The sequence below is a fragment of the Elephas maximus genome, chromosome 13 (assembly GCF_024166365.1).
Source record: "Elephas maximus indicus isolate mEleMax1 chromosome 13, mEleMax1 primary haplotype, whole genome shotgun sequence".
Classification (NCBI taxonomy): Eukaryota; Metazoa; Chordata; class Mammalia; order Proboscidea; family Elephantidae; genus Elephas; species Elephas maximus.
The window spans coordinates 39,409,232-39,425,253 of NC_064831.1; the positions used below are offsets into that span (position 1 = coordinate 39,409,232).

General features: G+C 43.0%; 1 protein-coding gene across 3 annotated transcripts in view; it reads right to left on the bottom strand.

Moving 5' to 3' along the window:
- SMAD1 (SMAD family member 1) overlaps positions 1-11,974 on the bottom strand; it is a 90,207-nt gene extending 78,233 nt beyond the window's left edge. The window contains exon 1 of one of the 3 annotated variants that reach the window (XM_049905438.1): positions 11,958-11,974. The gene's annotated coding sequence lies outside the window, so the exon portion shown is untranslated. Of the gene's footprint in view, positions 1-10,610; positions 10,700-11,667; positions 11,757-11,957 lie in introns of those variants that run through there. The other 2 variants (XM_049905436.1, XM_049905437.1) reach the window with 2 other exon arrangements.
- Positions 11,975-16,022: the final 4,048 nt, after the last annotated feature.

Consider the following 16,022-nt stretch of genomic DNA (forward strand, 5'->3'; position numbering starts at 1 on the left):
GAGAGGCACATTTTAGACTTTTGTGATACCTACTGGCAAACTATATGTCCAGAAAGGTTATACAAGAATATTTTTCCACCAGCAGTATTAAAAAAAAAAAAAACAAACCATTGCTGTCGAGTCGATTCCAACTCATAGCGACTCTATAGGACAGAGTAGAATTACCCCATACAGATTCCAAGGAGTGCCTGGTAGATTCGAACTGCTGACCTTTTTGATTAGCAGCCACAGCTCTTAACCACTACGCTACCGTGGTTTCCACCAGCAGTATACAAGTGTTCAATTTCCAAGCCCTTACTAATAAATTATTGTGTTATCATCTTAAATTTTAATCTGATAGGTTAAAAAAAAAGTTATCAACCTTAATTTGCATTTCTGGATTACTAATGAAACAGAACATTTTATGTTTATTAGTAGTTTGCATTTCATTTGTTTGTTAATTGCTTCTTCAGGTCCTTCACCAATTCTTCTATGGGGTGGTATTCCTTATTGTTTCTTACAAAGAACAATAACTTGTTACAAATGTGTTATGTCTTTCATGTTGTGTCTGTGACTGTGTGCTAGGTAACACAAATGCTCTGGGTCAAACCTATGAAATTTTCCTTTATGATCCTGGTCTTTGGAGTCTTGTGAAGAAAAGCTCTGTAAACTGGCTGTTAACAACCCCCCATATCTTGAAACGGCTTAAATCAATCTCTCCCTTTCTTTCCAGCACTATGCCAAGAGCCTACACCAGAATCTTTCTGCACTAGCACATGCTGCTTTAATGATAAAGAATTTTTTAAAACACTAATGAATGTTATAAGAAAAATCGGAGAATAAATTTAGAATACTTATTTTTAAAAGCTTTTGGCAATTCAAATAACTTCTTTAAATCATTAAAGGGCATACTTTGACTCTTAGTTCAATTACTATACTTTTCTTAAAAATCCTTATCTAGAATTGTCAGGGAAATGCTCTATCTACAAATTCCCAAACTTGGTATTTTACAATTTCATTACCAGTATTCCCATTGATTAACTCTTCTCAATTCATTTAGTCCATTAGGCTCCTTGTAACCTGTGACTCCTTATCTAAATTGGATTCCATATTGCCCTCATTAACATTTATTCTCTAAAATCACACTGATTTTTATAAATAGCTAACCATTTTTGAATGTTTATTATGTGCCAGGTCCTATGCTAAACCGTTTATATATTCCACACTTCATGAATTATAAAATGTACTCCCCCACCACCACCCCATTTAACATCTCTGAAATCAGGAAGTTTTACAATCGTTTGTGTCCTGTTTGAGTTTTTTTCCTCAGTAGTACGTGAAGTAATGTCTCACAATTAGAGCATCCTAGATTAGACGAAACATGGACGTATAATTCACTTTATCCTAATATCAATCCTGAGGCTGATACTATAATCTGTTTTTCAGATGAGGAAAAGTGAGGTCCAAAGTTAACGGTAGCTTTCCCGAGGTTACAAAGGAAGTAAGTGTTGGAGCTCAGATGCAAACCCAGGCAGACTGACTCTAGAACCTCATCTCTTAACCAATTTGCTACTCCCAGGCCCAAATCACCTCTACCATCATTTCTCTCCAATCTTACTACTGGGCCACAAAATCAAACTAAGAGAGTAACAATTGCCTCTTCTACTATACATCCACATCACACTTCACCTCAGGCTTATTAATTCTTCTGAATTCTACATACACTCCCTGGCATACAGCCTACAATGGTTCTTCCAAATCTTCTGTTATTCTTACACTTCCAATACCATCTGCTGATTCTCATCCCATCTCACCATCCCAATGAAGACATCTGCCTGCTGTATTACTGGAAAAATCAATGCAAGCTACCACGAGCTCTGTCACCTGCTTTCCACTCTACCTTGGACCCCATTCTTCTTTCTCAGACAATTCTATCTCCTTACCATGGTTAATATTTTGTCACCTGTGCCCCAGATCACTAACTCTGTCAACTTTAATTGGTCTCTCTTCATTAACTTCTTTCCCTCAACCTTGAAATCTGAAGAGGTCTCATCTATTCTGAAAGATAAGGGAGTATACAAGCCTATTTCTCATTTCTTTATACCTAGCTTCATTCCACAAAGGATTCAAAAGCTTTTCTTCATATTTGTTTTTATCTTCTACTTGATGGTAAACATCTAGCTACACCTTTCATACCCTGTGTCTTCATTGCCACAGCAACTCACTTGATTACTCTGACTCTTTCTCTTTCACCCTGAACCATACGACATATCCCCTTCCCAACCTGTTTCTGGAATCTCTCTTCCTTTGGCTTCCTGGTTTTACCACTCCTACAATTTTTCTTTCAATTCATTCTCTTGTCTACTTCAAACCTGCTTCTCTCCCCTACCATTTCTATTGTGGGCTTTAACGGAAGGCTCAACCCACCAGCTCTTGGTTTCTCTCTTTATGATTCTTTCAGACTACCAATTCACTCTTAGAAGTTCAACCATCATTTCTAGTAGATGATTGCCAAAATTTTTATATAAAGCTCTGAGCCCTTCCCCAAGGCTTAGTTATATAGTTCCAACTTGCCGGTAGGATACATCTTAACTTCAACACACCAACTCTAATTTGTTATTTGCACAATCCTAATTCCTTCTACAATCAATTCTTTCCTAAAGTAACAACAGTATTAATTTTCCACCCAGGTTTGAAACTTGAGATAATTTCTGTCCTCTCTCTCTTTCCCATTACCCTACAGCCAAATAATCACCAAGTCTTCAGTTTCTCTATCCACAAAAAAAGTTATCTTCCCACTTCTACCTTTACCAGGAATTGACCATAAATTGAGGACATTGGTGGTTCAGTGGTAGAATTCTCACCTTCCATGCAGGAGACCCAGGTTTGATTTTCAGCCAATGCAACCTCACGCATAGCCACCACCCGTCCATCAGTGGAGGCCTGCGTACTGCTATGATGCTGAACAGGTTTCAGTGGGGCTTCCAGACTAAGCAGACTAGAAAGAAAGGCCCGGCAATCTACTTCTGAAAATCAGCTAGGAAAAACCTGATGGATCACAAAAAAGTCTGATGCACAACCAGTCATGAGGATGGAGCAGGACCGGGAAGTGTTTCATTCCATTGTACATGGGGGTCATCATGAGTTGGGGGGCCGACTTGAGGCTAACAACCACCACATCATCACACAGATAACTCAACAGCTTTCTTACTAATCTCCTTGCATCCAGATTCTACCCCCTCCAATCCAAGCTGCACATTAAAACATTTTGGGTAACTCTCCAATTCTTCCTTATTCTGGCACTCTAAGGCCCTCAAGATTCTTACCACAACTTAATCTTTCTGAATATCTCCACCACCTCACCACGCTAGGACGCTTAGGAACAGTCACTCTGGTCAGGCAGAGCTGTTCGCTAGCCTCTACATTTCTGTTGCCTGATACAACAACTACATATCGCTATTTAAACATGACTTAATTAAAAATAAAAATGCACTTCCTCAGCTGCACTAGCCACATTTTAAATGCTTAATAGCAGCTTGTGGCTATTGTATTGGACAGAGCAGATATAGAGCCTCTCCATCATTACAGAAACTTCTACTGGACAGTGCTGCCCAACACTCACGCCCACCTCCTCAGTTCCCCTGCCATTACTCTGCCTAGCGCTCCTCTTTCCTTCTTCCCATCCAAACCACATGTCCTTCCAGCTCCAGCTCAAGTTTCTGCTCACTCCTTCCCCAAACTCTACATGCCACAGTGGTCCTCACGTGAGCTGTCTGTACAACTCACTCTGTACTACCTTGTGACAACTCTTACAAGGTTGCTGCATTTTTCTTTTTTGCGTATCTTCTCACTAATTACTGAGTCACTTTGCTGTTGTTAGGTGCTATAGAGGTGGTTCCGACTCATAGCGACCCTATTTGCAACAGAACAAAACACTGCCCGGTCCTGTGCCCCCCTGTTGCTATGTTTGAAGCCTACTGTTCAGCTACTGGGTCAACTTAGTCACTTAGAAATAATATTCATTGACTAAATGAAGCATATACTTATTATAATAAACCAAAACCAAACCCGCTGCCATCAAATCAATTCTGACTCCTGGTGACTCATGTGTTTCAGAGTAGAACTGTACAACACAGAGTTTGCACAGCTGTAACCTTTCGGAAGCAAATTGCTAGGCCTTTCTTCTGAGGTGCCTCTGGGTAGGTTCAAACCACCAACCTTTAAGTTAGTAACCCAGCACTAAACTGTTTGCACCACCCAGGGACTCCTGCTTATTGTAATTAAAAAAACCGGAGTTGAGTTGATTCTGACTCATAGCAACCTAAGAGATCAGGGGAGAACTGCTCCATAGGGTTTCCAAAGCTGTAAATCTTCACAGAAGCAGACTGCCACATCTTTTTCCCACGGAGAAGCTGGTGGATTAGAACCATCGACCTTTTGGTTAGCAGCTGAACGCTTAACCACTGTGCCACCAGGGCTCCTCGCTTACTATAATACATCAAAATTATCAAATGAGGGCATATTTAATATCCATCACAAAGGCATGCTTTCTTTCACTCTAAATAAACAAAAGCTCTTGAGTTTATCTAACTAACTAATGACAATGCTTAAAACTGAAAGAAAGAAGCTACAAAGATCTGAAATACTTCCACTTTGTATAAGCACATCACAAAGAAACCACAAAAGATGGGCAAGGAGAGCAAAATAAATGAATAGCTTGAGAAAACCAAACCAAACTCGTTGCCATGGAGTCAATTCCAACACATAGCGACCCTACAGGACAGAGTAGAACTGCCCCACAGTGTTTCCAAGAAGTGCCTGGTAGATTTGAACTGCCAACCTCTTGGTCAGCAGCTGCAGCTCTTAACCACTATGCCACCGGGGTTTCCTATATAAACAATCCCAGATCAGAAGAAAAAAATATCTATAATACAGGAGCCCTAAAGTTAAGGGAAAAACTACAAATAAGGCATTAAAAAATCATGTTTATAAATATATTTTCTACTCAATAGACAGAAGACCGAGCCTGACACTGCCACTGCCACCGAGCAGATTCTGACTCATAGCAACCCTATAAGACAGAAGAGAACCGCCCCATAGAGTTCCCAAGGATTTCCTAGTGGATTTGAACTGCCCATCTTTTGATGAGCAGCCATAGCACTTAACCACTATGCCACCAGGGTTTCCAAGCATGACATACCCAGTGCCGTCGAGTCGATTCCGACTCATAGCGACCCTATAGGACAGAGTAGAACTGCTCCACAGAGTTTCCGAGGCGCGCCTGGCAGATTCGAACTGCTGACCCTTTGGTTAGCAGCCATAGCATTTAACCACTACACCACCATGACACAGGGAACATTTATTTACACCATGAGCTCAAAAGCATACGCGTACACAATTAACTTCTTTGTAGGTGTGCTTGTTTTTAATTCGGGCTTGTTATCTTAAAAAATGAGTTCAGAAATCAATTCACCATACCACAGACCCGGATTCTTAAAAGGAATAAGGCTCCTCATCAAAACACTAGGAACTGAGCAGAGAAGAGATCTGGGAGAATCAGCAGGTAAGGACTCTCTCAAACCTTAAAGGGTTTGATGCTTATTTGCAAAAGCAAGTCTTCCCTAAAGTTTTTAAAATCTTCCCTAAAGATTTCAGTTTACTACAAAAATTGTTAAACTGTTCAGTCACTGCAGCTTCCAGTATCTTCCTGAAATTCTGATGTATTCACTGGAGTACGACTGTTTATGAATGTTTAGCTTTTCTTGTCTGAAAAAGAGCTTCCCTTATACAAATAAATGTCCTGCAGAACCTGCATGTCAGCCAGCCATAGCTGTAAATGTTACTTTTTTTGCCTATAGGACTAGCAGTGCATCTCTAAAGCTGACCCCATCTTAATAATACACACCAAAACAAAGATTTCATTTTAGATTTGAAGTAATTACATTCATGCTAGTTAGCTGCAGCTGCCCATTTTTTTCTTTTTTTTAAGGAAACTACTCCAGATACTTCAGGAGTTTTTGCTGCAAATCAGTTGATAGCGCACTAGATGAGACTGAATATTTGCACTACCAGATAACAGAAAAGGAACACGAAGAGTCATGAGATTTCAGTCTGGGACAAACAGGAGGTACTCCTATTTGTTGTTATCAAAGTACACCCTGCTAATCTTGGCATCAGAAAGGAAAACCACATGTAGAAATACTATGACAGAGTATTTCATTAGCCTCTTATCTTACGACTTAGTGACAATTTTCTCCATCTTTTACATTAAATTATCCCTTTTTCTCCTCAGACCTTTCCAGCTCTCTTCCCAGGAACCTCTAGCTCCTTCCCTAATCTCCCAAACTTCAGCTTTCGGTTAGGAATGTGATTTGTTTTTAAGATTCAAAAGAGAGTTGTGTTTTGCTCTGTATATCAGAATTGCCTGCCTGAAGGGTATATCTGCATTATGACTTACTTTGAATTTTGTACAATCTCGGCTCTCCCATTCTCTAGTAATGTCCCATTTATTAAACTGGATGCAAGGCTTTTCTTTTCTATCACTAGAAAGAAAAAAAATCAATACTAATCTGTAAAAAAACGAACCTCTCTCTGCAGGTGTCAGACTTGATTCCTACTCAGCTCAAACAGTGCTGGGTAGAAAAAGTCACCATCAAGCCAAAAATTTCTTCTTTCCTTCTCTTGCCAAATTATGCTGCTATGCTCAGACCAAAACCTCAGGAATATAGTGGAGTAGAAAAAAACCAAGAAATGAATTCCGTATTTAAACACAAAGAGACAGAGGCAGGTTCTAGCTTCCCTTCGTTCAATCACTGGAGGGATAACTTTGGGCAAGCTGGTTATCCTCTCCGGGCCTCAAATTTCTCATCTTAATGTGAACCAACTCATTAGAAAATCTCTAGAACACTAAATGTCTATATTCGCTGTAAAGGAAATCACAAATCTTTAATGTTTATGAAAGCACCCGACGAGGCAGTCCATGAATATAACTCACCTGACGTACCTGCGATCTGCGTATGTGCACACACAAGCTCAAGAGGGCACATAAGCATTTTTGGGCAAGAGAACAGGAGTGAGGAGAAGATATAGTGTCCATAGTTACATTAGATTCTTAAACAGCCCTGCCCATCCCCCCAAAAAGTTGAAAACTACTGAATTGTAAGACATTACACAAAGTATAGACATTAAACATTTAAAAAAAAAATAATCTTTGGGAATTTACAATGAACTATTCTTATCTCAAGATGCAGTGTTTTAACAGCTCCCGCAAGACTAATTTTGAAGAGATAAACTGAACTACTAGTACTTTCCTCATCAGTACAATCAGCTTGTGATGTACAAGACAACAACAGGAGAAAGTGGCAGGAGTGATCCAGAAAAGAAGGTGATTCGACTAATTTGCCTTTGAAATGCACTACTTTTATGTCAGATCTATTCTTCCAACTATGTTCTGCTTAGAAAAGTGTTAACATTATTCCAGGAGAAGGCAGCCCAGAAAAGCACAACAGAGGACAAACCTGTCTGAAAGTACAAAAAATAAAAGCAAAGTCATGTCTATAGTGACATAGTATAGCACAGCCAAACAATGACTATCTGGGTATTCTAGACTCAAATACAAAAAAAAAAAACACAGTTAAGAGTGAGGCTCTGGAGTCAGACTGCCTTGCTCCTATCCCAGCTGAGATTATTAACCATGTTTATTTACTAGCTATGGAGCCTGGGACAATACACTAAATCACTCTGGCCTCAGTTTCTTCACCTGTGAAATGTGATTAACAATAGTACTTAGGGAAACTTTGAGGCTTAAATGAGATACTATGCATATTAAAACAATGCCTAGCACATAGTAAAGACCAAAAAAAAAGCTACCATTACTTCTCTTACCCAAAGCGCTAATCAAATAAGGATCCATGAGGCCAATGGTAAATAAGATCCGGAGAAAAGTCAACCTCATTTTATCCAGAAGCTTCAGCTGTCACTTCTAAACTGCTTATTTTTACAAAAGCAACTAACTAATAACAAAATTAGTTGATTTGTCTTTCTCTTTGATCCCACAAAATCATTAGTAGCGGTAACAAGCAAAGAAGCCACCGAAAAAGTAAAGGGAGCAAGAGGCAGAGGTCCCAGAGCAGCACTGTCCAGTAGAACCTTCTGGAGTGATGGATATGTTTTTATATATACGTTATCTGATAGGGCAGCCGCCAGCCACGTGTGGCTACGGAGCACTTTAAACGCAGCTACTGCTACTGAGAAAATAAATTTTTATCTAATACTAAATAATTTAAACAGCCACACGTAGCTGCTGTTGTTGTTAGGGGCGTCAAAGACGGGTGGGACTCACAGCAACCCTGTGTACAACAGAACGAAACACCGCCTGGTCCTGCGCCATCCTCGTAATCGTTATGTTTGAGCCCGTTGTTACAGCCACTGTGTCAACCCACCTCCTTGAGGGTCTTCCTCTTTTTCATTGACCCTCTGCTTTACCAAGCATGATGTCCTCCTTCAAGGACTGATTCCTCCTGATAACATGTCCAAAGTATGTGAGACTAGTCTCGCCACCTCGCTTCTAAGGAAAATTCTGGCTGTACTTCTTCCAAGATAGACTTGTTTATTCTTCTGGCAGTCCACGGTACAGTCAATATTCTTCGCTAGTGGCTACCTTACTGTGCAACACAGTCATAGATGATCCACGAACTGAGTAAGGATTACCAAAAATTTAAGCAAAAACAGGAGTTTTCTTTTCCTGAATTGTTCATATGTTCAAGTGTTTGGTTTCAGTGGAGTCCTAGTAATTATGACTAGTCAAAGAAATAACATGTCAGCTGATACATCGATACAGTGAGAACCCATGCTAATAAGATAAGAGATATGGGTTCTGCTGGTATTTTAGAAAGTCCCCGAGGCCAAGTTAAATTCCAGCTCACATGAAGCATGATTCAGTACACGGATCAGAGCTGCTGCGGTCCTGCCTTACCAGTACCCTCAAAGCATCTATTTCTCCACTACCAAACAGAAAGCTACTTATACTATGCTGACTGAACATCTCTGCATTTACTTTCAATTTTTTCAGAAATTCAGAGTTCCATAAGCCTCCCCCTCCTTCAGACACACTAGGGTTCTTGGCCATTTAGTCTTTTGCACTATAAACAAAACTCATGCACCACCCATATCTGAAGGATAACGCCAGACTCCTGCTTAGCTGCCCCCGTAATATGGTTTAATTATGATGACTGAACTAATAGGCTGACATCATAGACTTTTACAGGCTGACCCCAAGTCATCCTGATGTATCATTTTGCACCAGTTCAGTGCTGTAAATCAATTTAAGATCTCAAGCAGGTTGAAAAGGCTGGTAATGATGCTTTCTCTGCCGTCTCTTGAGACTCTACATTATACACAACTTACATTATTTATAAAGCTTCAGTGATGCCTCCATTAGCCTTGTAAGACTACACAAATGAGACCTTTTATACACACAACTTGGCCTTGATTAAGTAGGCTACTGCAGCTCAAATACACTCGTCTAATTAGAATCAAGTTTATTCTTTTCCCAGTCTACCAAATTATTAATTTTATCCGTGACCCAGAATTACTAGAAATTGCAATTACAAACTGAAATTTAGTTCGGAACTCATAAATATATTTAGGAAAATGTGCCTTACTTCCTTTTAATGCTTCATCTGAACTTAGTAGAAAAAAAAATTTTTTTTTTACTTCAATTCTAAAAGGTGCAAGAGGCTGACACTGTTAATTCCTTAAAAACTGTCATTTCTCTAGAATGCAAAGGTCATCAGGTTTTCAAGAGTATAAAAGATACTGCAGAAGAAAAAACGTATTTGGTTACATACCTATGGTTGGAAGGGTCAAAACTAAATCAAGGACAAATCCCCACCCTTAGAAGAAACCTGATCCCGCCTGGATCCTCTAGAGGCTCCAACATCACCCATCTCCAGAAAACCATCTCGAACGACCCCGTTTACCGTTTCCTAAGAACTGCAGTATTACACAAATGGTATACCACCTCACAGAAATATCAAATAACTGCAAATGGGAAAGACAGAGGGAGGATAAACACTTTCATGAGAACAGCACAGTCAGGCCTTGCATCTACATCAGAATCATACAACACTGGTGCAAAAATATGTATGCCAATTCTGGGGCGGTGAACAGCCGTTCTGCCTCAGTTCTTTTTAAGTAGTGGTTCCTCCAATACGGCTCACCTACCTCCGATAAAATTTAGAGTGGTAATTATAAACAAGGCGAAAAATCAACACAGGCAGAGAACAGTTTTCTCACTGTGTTACTGAAGTGTGGGCATGTTATCCACGAGAGACGATCTGAGCGAGAGATGTTTTGAAATAAAGGCATTCTGTGATTTAGGTGCAAAGCGTTTCAGCCACAGAAGACACACAGCAATCATGCAACTTCTGTATCATTCCACATATTCAGAAACTTGAGATACAATGGCAATTAAGAAAAAAAAAACACGAGTGAAAAGAAAAAGGCCAGTTGTCACAGCACTCACGAAAACGCTGCTTTCCTCAGGAGATGGTTCTGAGACGGGCCTCAGTTTTCAGAAGGAAAGCGCCTTCCTGATTATCTTGCGCAGTGTATTTAAAAACTGCATGTACCTCCAAAGAAACAGGAGCCGCAGCTACTGGAGTTGTAAGATTCGCCAGGCATTTGTTCCTCTTCCCTTCCTAAGCACATCAAGGAAACGCTCTCCCTGGAAGCCTTCATATATACTCAGCAACTAGAAAAACAAGCCCACATCTGTCTCTCTCACACCCACCATCCCCATCTTCCAATACAAACAACCCCGAGAACACCTAACAAAGGCAGGGAGCAGGGAAAAGAACAGTTGTTCCACAGCGAACTCACAAATACACATGCAGTGAGGCAATCGAATCCAGTAAAGGGAAAGGAATGAGACGACACTTGAAGACGCAGGCGGCGTAGGCGGAAGACGAAAAAAAAAAAAAATTACGCGCCGCCAAACCTTTGAATAAATTAGAATTTCGGTGCGAACTTTCCTTGACCTCGACCCCAAAGGCGCGCTCGTTGGGACAGACAAGGCAACCCTTTGCGATGCGGAGGGGCCAGGGCACCCGTGTCGTCCTCCCGCGAGCCCCGCTCCCCGAGCCCGTAAACGGCAGCGCCGGCGCCGGTTCTCCAACTCCCGCAAGGGTTGCCCTGCCGGCGCGGGACACAATGGGTCCGCGGGCCGCGCACACGGACGCGGCCCGGCTGCAGACCGGGAAAGAGAAACCGGGAACAGGCGGAGGGGGAGGGCGGCCGGAGAGGTCCCGCCGCGGGCAGGGCCGGGGGCGAGGCTCCAAGGCCAAGGAATGCGGCTTCTCCGGCGCAGACCCAACAAAGACGCGAGGGGAACCCCGGCGGAGCCCTGCCCGGCCGGCTGGGCGCGAAGGGAGGCGGCGGCCGAGGTGGCAGGTTCTCTCCTGCGAGCGGCGGGGAGGCGCCCTCGTGGGGGAGGGGGCCGCTTCCCGGCTCGCCCCACGCGGCGCAGAACCCCCTCCCCTCGGCAGTCGCGCCGCCGACCCCGCACCACCCCGGCCCGCCCGCTAGCCCGTGCCGTCCGCGCCGGCTCAAGCGGCGGCTCTGGGAAACCTCGGGCGCGGAGGGGAGACGGCAGCAAGGCAAGCTGGGTTCGGTTCTGTTTCGTTTTACCGGGTTGGCGGCGCGCCCGTCCGTGCGGGCGCACGAATGGCCGGGCGAGCGGGGTCCCGCCGCCCGGGTCCGGCCGGCCGGGCGCTGCGCCGCGCTCCGCTCGCAGGGTGCCTCCCTGTTCCTCTGCCCGGGCTAAGGCGCTCGGCTTCTCCTTCCTCCTCCCGCCCGCTTGCTCCCGGAGCCTGGATTGATCTGGTCGCGCTGGCGTCAGGGAGTCGGAGCCGCCCAGCCTCCACTGCACCGCTGCCAATACCCGGCGCACTCGCCCGCCCGCCCGCTCGCTCGCTCACACGCGCACTCGCGCGCCGCCGCCTCCGCCGCGCGACCAGGGATCCTCTCCAAATTCCCGGCTGGGCCGGCCCGAGCGCAGCGGCGCCGGGGCCCGCGGACAGCGCGGGGAAGCGGCCCGAGCGACCGCCCCCAGCCCCACGCCCCAAGAAGGAAAAAGAACGCTGCGTGCTGGCTTTCCTGAACCTACCTCTTTTAATCCAGCTGCTGAGGTCTTAGTGCATTCTCTGCTAGCGAAGTTCAGTGTTCTGCGTGTTTATTTTCTGAAATACTCATTAACACATCCACCGCACCCACCGAACCACACTGTAAACGTGGAGTGTATTTTTGGCAATTATCTCCCGAGACCTCTTCTTAGGTCAAGTTTTCATAGCCCCTCATTCCCGAATGATTTGCAGGCCTCAGAATTTGCGGGTATCTAAACTTGGATGACCGAGTAACTATTGCATGCGCTCACAACCCAAAACCAAACTTACCATGTAGTTGATTCCGACTCACCAGCGACTCGGTAGGACAGAGCAGAACTGCCCCATAGGTTTCCAAGGCTGTAATCTTCAGGGAAGCGGACTGCCACATCTTTCTCCGGCCATGTACTCGTAACCCACCCAGTGCCCTCGATTCCGCTCATACCAACCCTAAATCAAAAGATGTGTTTTGTGCCAATTTGGGGTCCAATAATTTGAATAGTTCACCTTCTTGGCTCCAAATAATAACAGATGCCTGAAAGGAGTTTAGAAGTCTGTTTGGTCCAATTTCTACTATCTTTTAGAACACACAACTCCCCCCCGCCCCGCAAAGAAAAACTAGCTCTCATCTACCTGATCTGCACAACCCACCTGACCTGCATAGACATTGAAAGTATCTTTTCTTAAGAGTCAGTTTTTCTCTTGGCCAACCTTCTAGAAGCTGGCATAAAATCTTGGATAATTACCATATTGTTGAGTTAGCATAGAGGAAAATAATTATTCTGAGGAATAAGCTTCACATGAACCAAAAGAATTCCTACACCATTTTTTACAGTAAAGAAAATACCAAAGACTTACATAAATAAGTGATACTCTGCAATGGTTCATATGCCCTTATGAAATCTGGCATACCATTTTAAATTCTTCTTAATAATTATTATTTTTCATTCCATTTTAATTTTTCAAGGGAAATGCAACAAATTCCATAAAACTCATAAAATACCCTTTATAAATTAAATAGCAGAATACTTTTGCTAACTTAATTGCTTTCTTTGTTAAACTATTTGAGCACTTACTGGTCAATTCTTGGGCTTCATCTTCTTTTCCCTACCAGCAGCATTTGACACACTTGATCACTCTCTGCTCCTTAGAACAACAGCCAGAGTCAAAACCAACCAAACTCACTGCCTTGGAGTCTGTTCCGACTATTAGCGACACTGTGGGACAGAGCAGAACTGCCCCATAGGCTTTCCAAGGCTGTAAATCTTCATGGAAGACTGCCACATCTTTTTACCAAGGAGTGGCTGGTGGGTTCAAACCCACGTGTGCTTTCAGTTAGCAGCCAAGCACTGAAACCACTGCACCACCAGGGCTACTTACAGCCAGAGTAAGCCTAGTTAAATGCCAGTCCAATCAGGTCATTCCTCTGCTCAAAATCCTTCCTCAATAAACAAAATGTGATAAAAATCCTTGATAAATCAAACCCATTGCCATGGTGCTGATACCAACTTACAGCGACCCTATAGGACAGAGTAGAACTGCCCGTAGGGTTTCCAAGCATCCACTGATAGATTCGAACTGACTACCTTTTGGCTAGCAGCCACTGTGCCACCAGAGCTCCGTATCCATACAATGGAATATTATTCATTCATAAAAGAAGTGAAGTACTGACACATGCTACAACTTGGTGAGACTTGAAAACATTACACTAAGTAATAGCAGCCAGTCACAAAAGACACATATTGTATGATTCCAGATTCCATTTATATGAAATGTTCCAAACAGGCAAATCCGTAGAGACAGAAAGTAGATGCATGGTTGCCTAAGGCAGGGGGGAAATACCCTGGTGGCATAGTGGTAAAAAACTATGGCTGCTAACCAAAAGATCAGCAGTTTGAATCCACTAGGCACTCCTTGGATACTCCATGGGGCAGTTCTACTGCGTCCTGTATCGCTGTGAGTGGGAATCGACTGGATGGTAGTGGGTTGGTTGTTGTGTTGGAAGGCTGAGAGAAAGGTGAGTTTGGAGGAATGCTGGCTAAAGGGTATAGGGTTTCTTTTGGGGGGGTAACGAAAATGTCCTCAAATTAGTTTGTGGTGATGTTTGCACAACTTTGTTACTATATTCGAAGCCAGTGAATTGTATACTTTAAATGCGTGAATTATATCTCAATAAAACTGTTAAAAAACACTTAACTAAATGCAGCATATGGTGCTCGCTTGTATGTTGGATTGAGGGGAAGAGCGATAAAATCATATTATAAAGCTGTTCATGTTTTTTCTAACCTGTGGACGGCCTTTCTCAGTGCACCACTAGTAATCCCAAATAATAGCTATTAATACTACAAATACTATGGAATTTGATTTGGCACATTGTGAAAGTTATTTCTTCAAGTGGTAGTAAACATTCAGGTACATGTTTGGAAAGGACATTATTGGAACAACAGTGAATACCTGAATATGGACTGTCTGTTAAACATCATTGTATCGAAAAACAAACAACCTCTCTCTGTCTTTCTCTTTCTGTCTCTCAGCTCCTCTTTCATTCAATGTAGAAGTTCTCACAATGTGCGCAAGACCCTCCATGATCTTCAATCCCCACCCCTATTTACCTCTCTGACCTGTGTCCTACTCCTGATGAGTTCCTCAAGTATGTCTGTCCTCCTCACTAGCCCTGGAACGACCCTCGCACACCCTCGCCTCAATACCTCTGCACTAGCTGTTCCTTCCCTGGAAAGTGCTTACCAGAGTCAGCCACTTGGCTCACTCCCTCACCTCAAGATTTTACTCAACTGCCCCCATTTCAGTGATGCTTGCCCTGGCCACTCCAGCAACCCTCCCGACCCCTCACACACATATTTTATATCCTCTTTTCCTGCTTGTCTATGGATGTTTCACTTGTTGCTTTTGTTGTTAGGTGCCATGGAGTTGGTTCCAACTCATAGCTACCCTATGTACAACAGAAGGAAACACTCTTCTGTACCATCCTTCCAACTGTTGCTGTGTTTGAGCCCATTGTTGCAGCCACTGTGTCAATCCATCTTATCAAGAGTCTTCCTCTGTTTCACTGACTTTTTACTTTACTAAGCATGACGTCCTTCTCCAGAGACTAGCCCCTCCTAACAACATGTCCAAAAAACGTGAGGCAAATTCTTGCCGTCCCTCTTTCTAAGGAACATCGTGGCTGTACACCTCCCAAGACAGATTTGTTTGTTCGTCTGGTAGTCCATGGCATATTCAATATTCTTCCCCAACACCGCAATTCAAAGGCATCAATTCTGTAGTCTCTTATTCATTGTCCAGGTTTCAAATGCACACGAGGCGATTGAAAATACCATGGCTTGGGTCAGGCTAAGCTTAGTCCTCAAAGTGACATCTTCGCTTTTTTAACACTTTAAAGAGGTGTTTTATAGCAGATTTGCCTAATGCAATACATCGTTTGAATTCTTGCCTGCTGCTTCCATGGGTGTTGATTGTAGATCCAAGTAAAATGAAATCCTTGGCAACCTCAATCTTTTCTCTGTTTATTATGGTGTTGCTTATTGGTCCAGCTGTGAAGATTTTTGTTTTCTTTATGTTGAGGTGTAATCCATACTGAAGGCTGTGGTTTTCGTCAGTAAGTGCTTCAAGTCCACTTTACTTGCAGCAAGCTATGCTGTGTTATCTGCATAACACAGGTTGTTAATGAGTCCTACTGCATATCCTGATGCCATAGTCTTCTTTAGCAGCTTCTCAGATTATTTGCTCGGCATACAGATTGAATAAGTACAGCAAAAGGATACAACACCTTTCCTGACTTTAAACTGTGCAGTATCCCCTTGTTCTGTTTAAACAACTGCCTCTTGGTCTATGTACAGGTTTCATATGAGCACAACTAAGTGC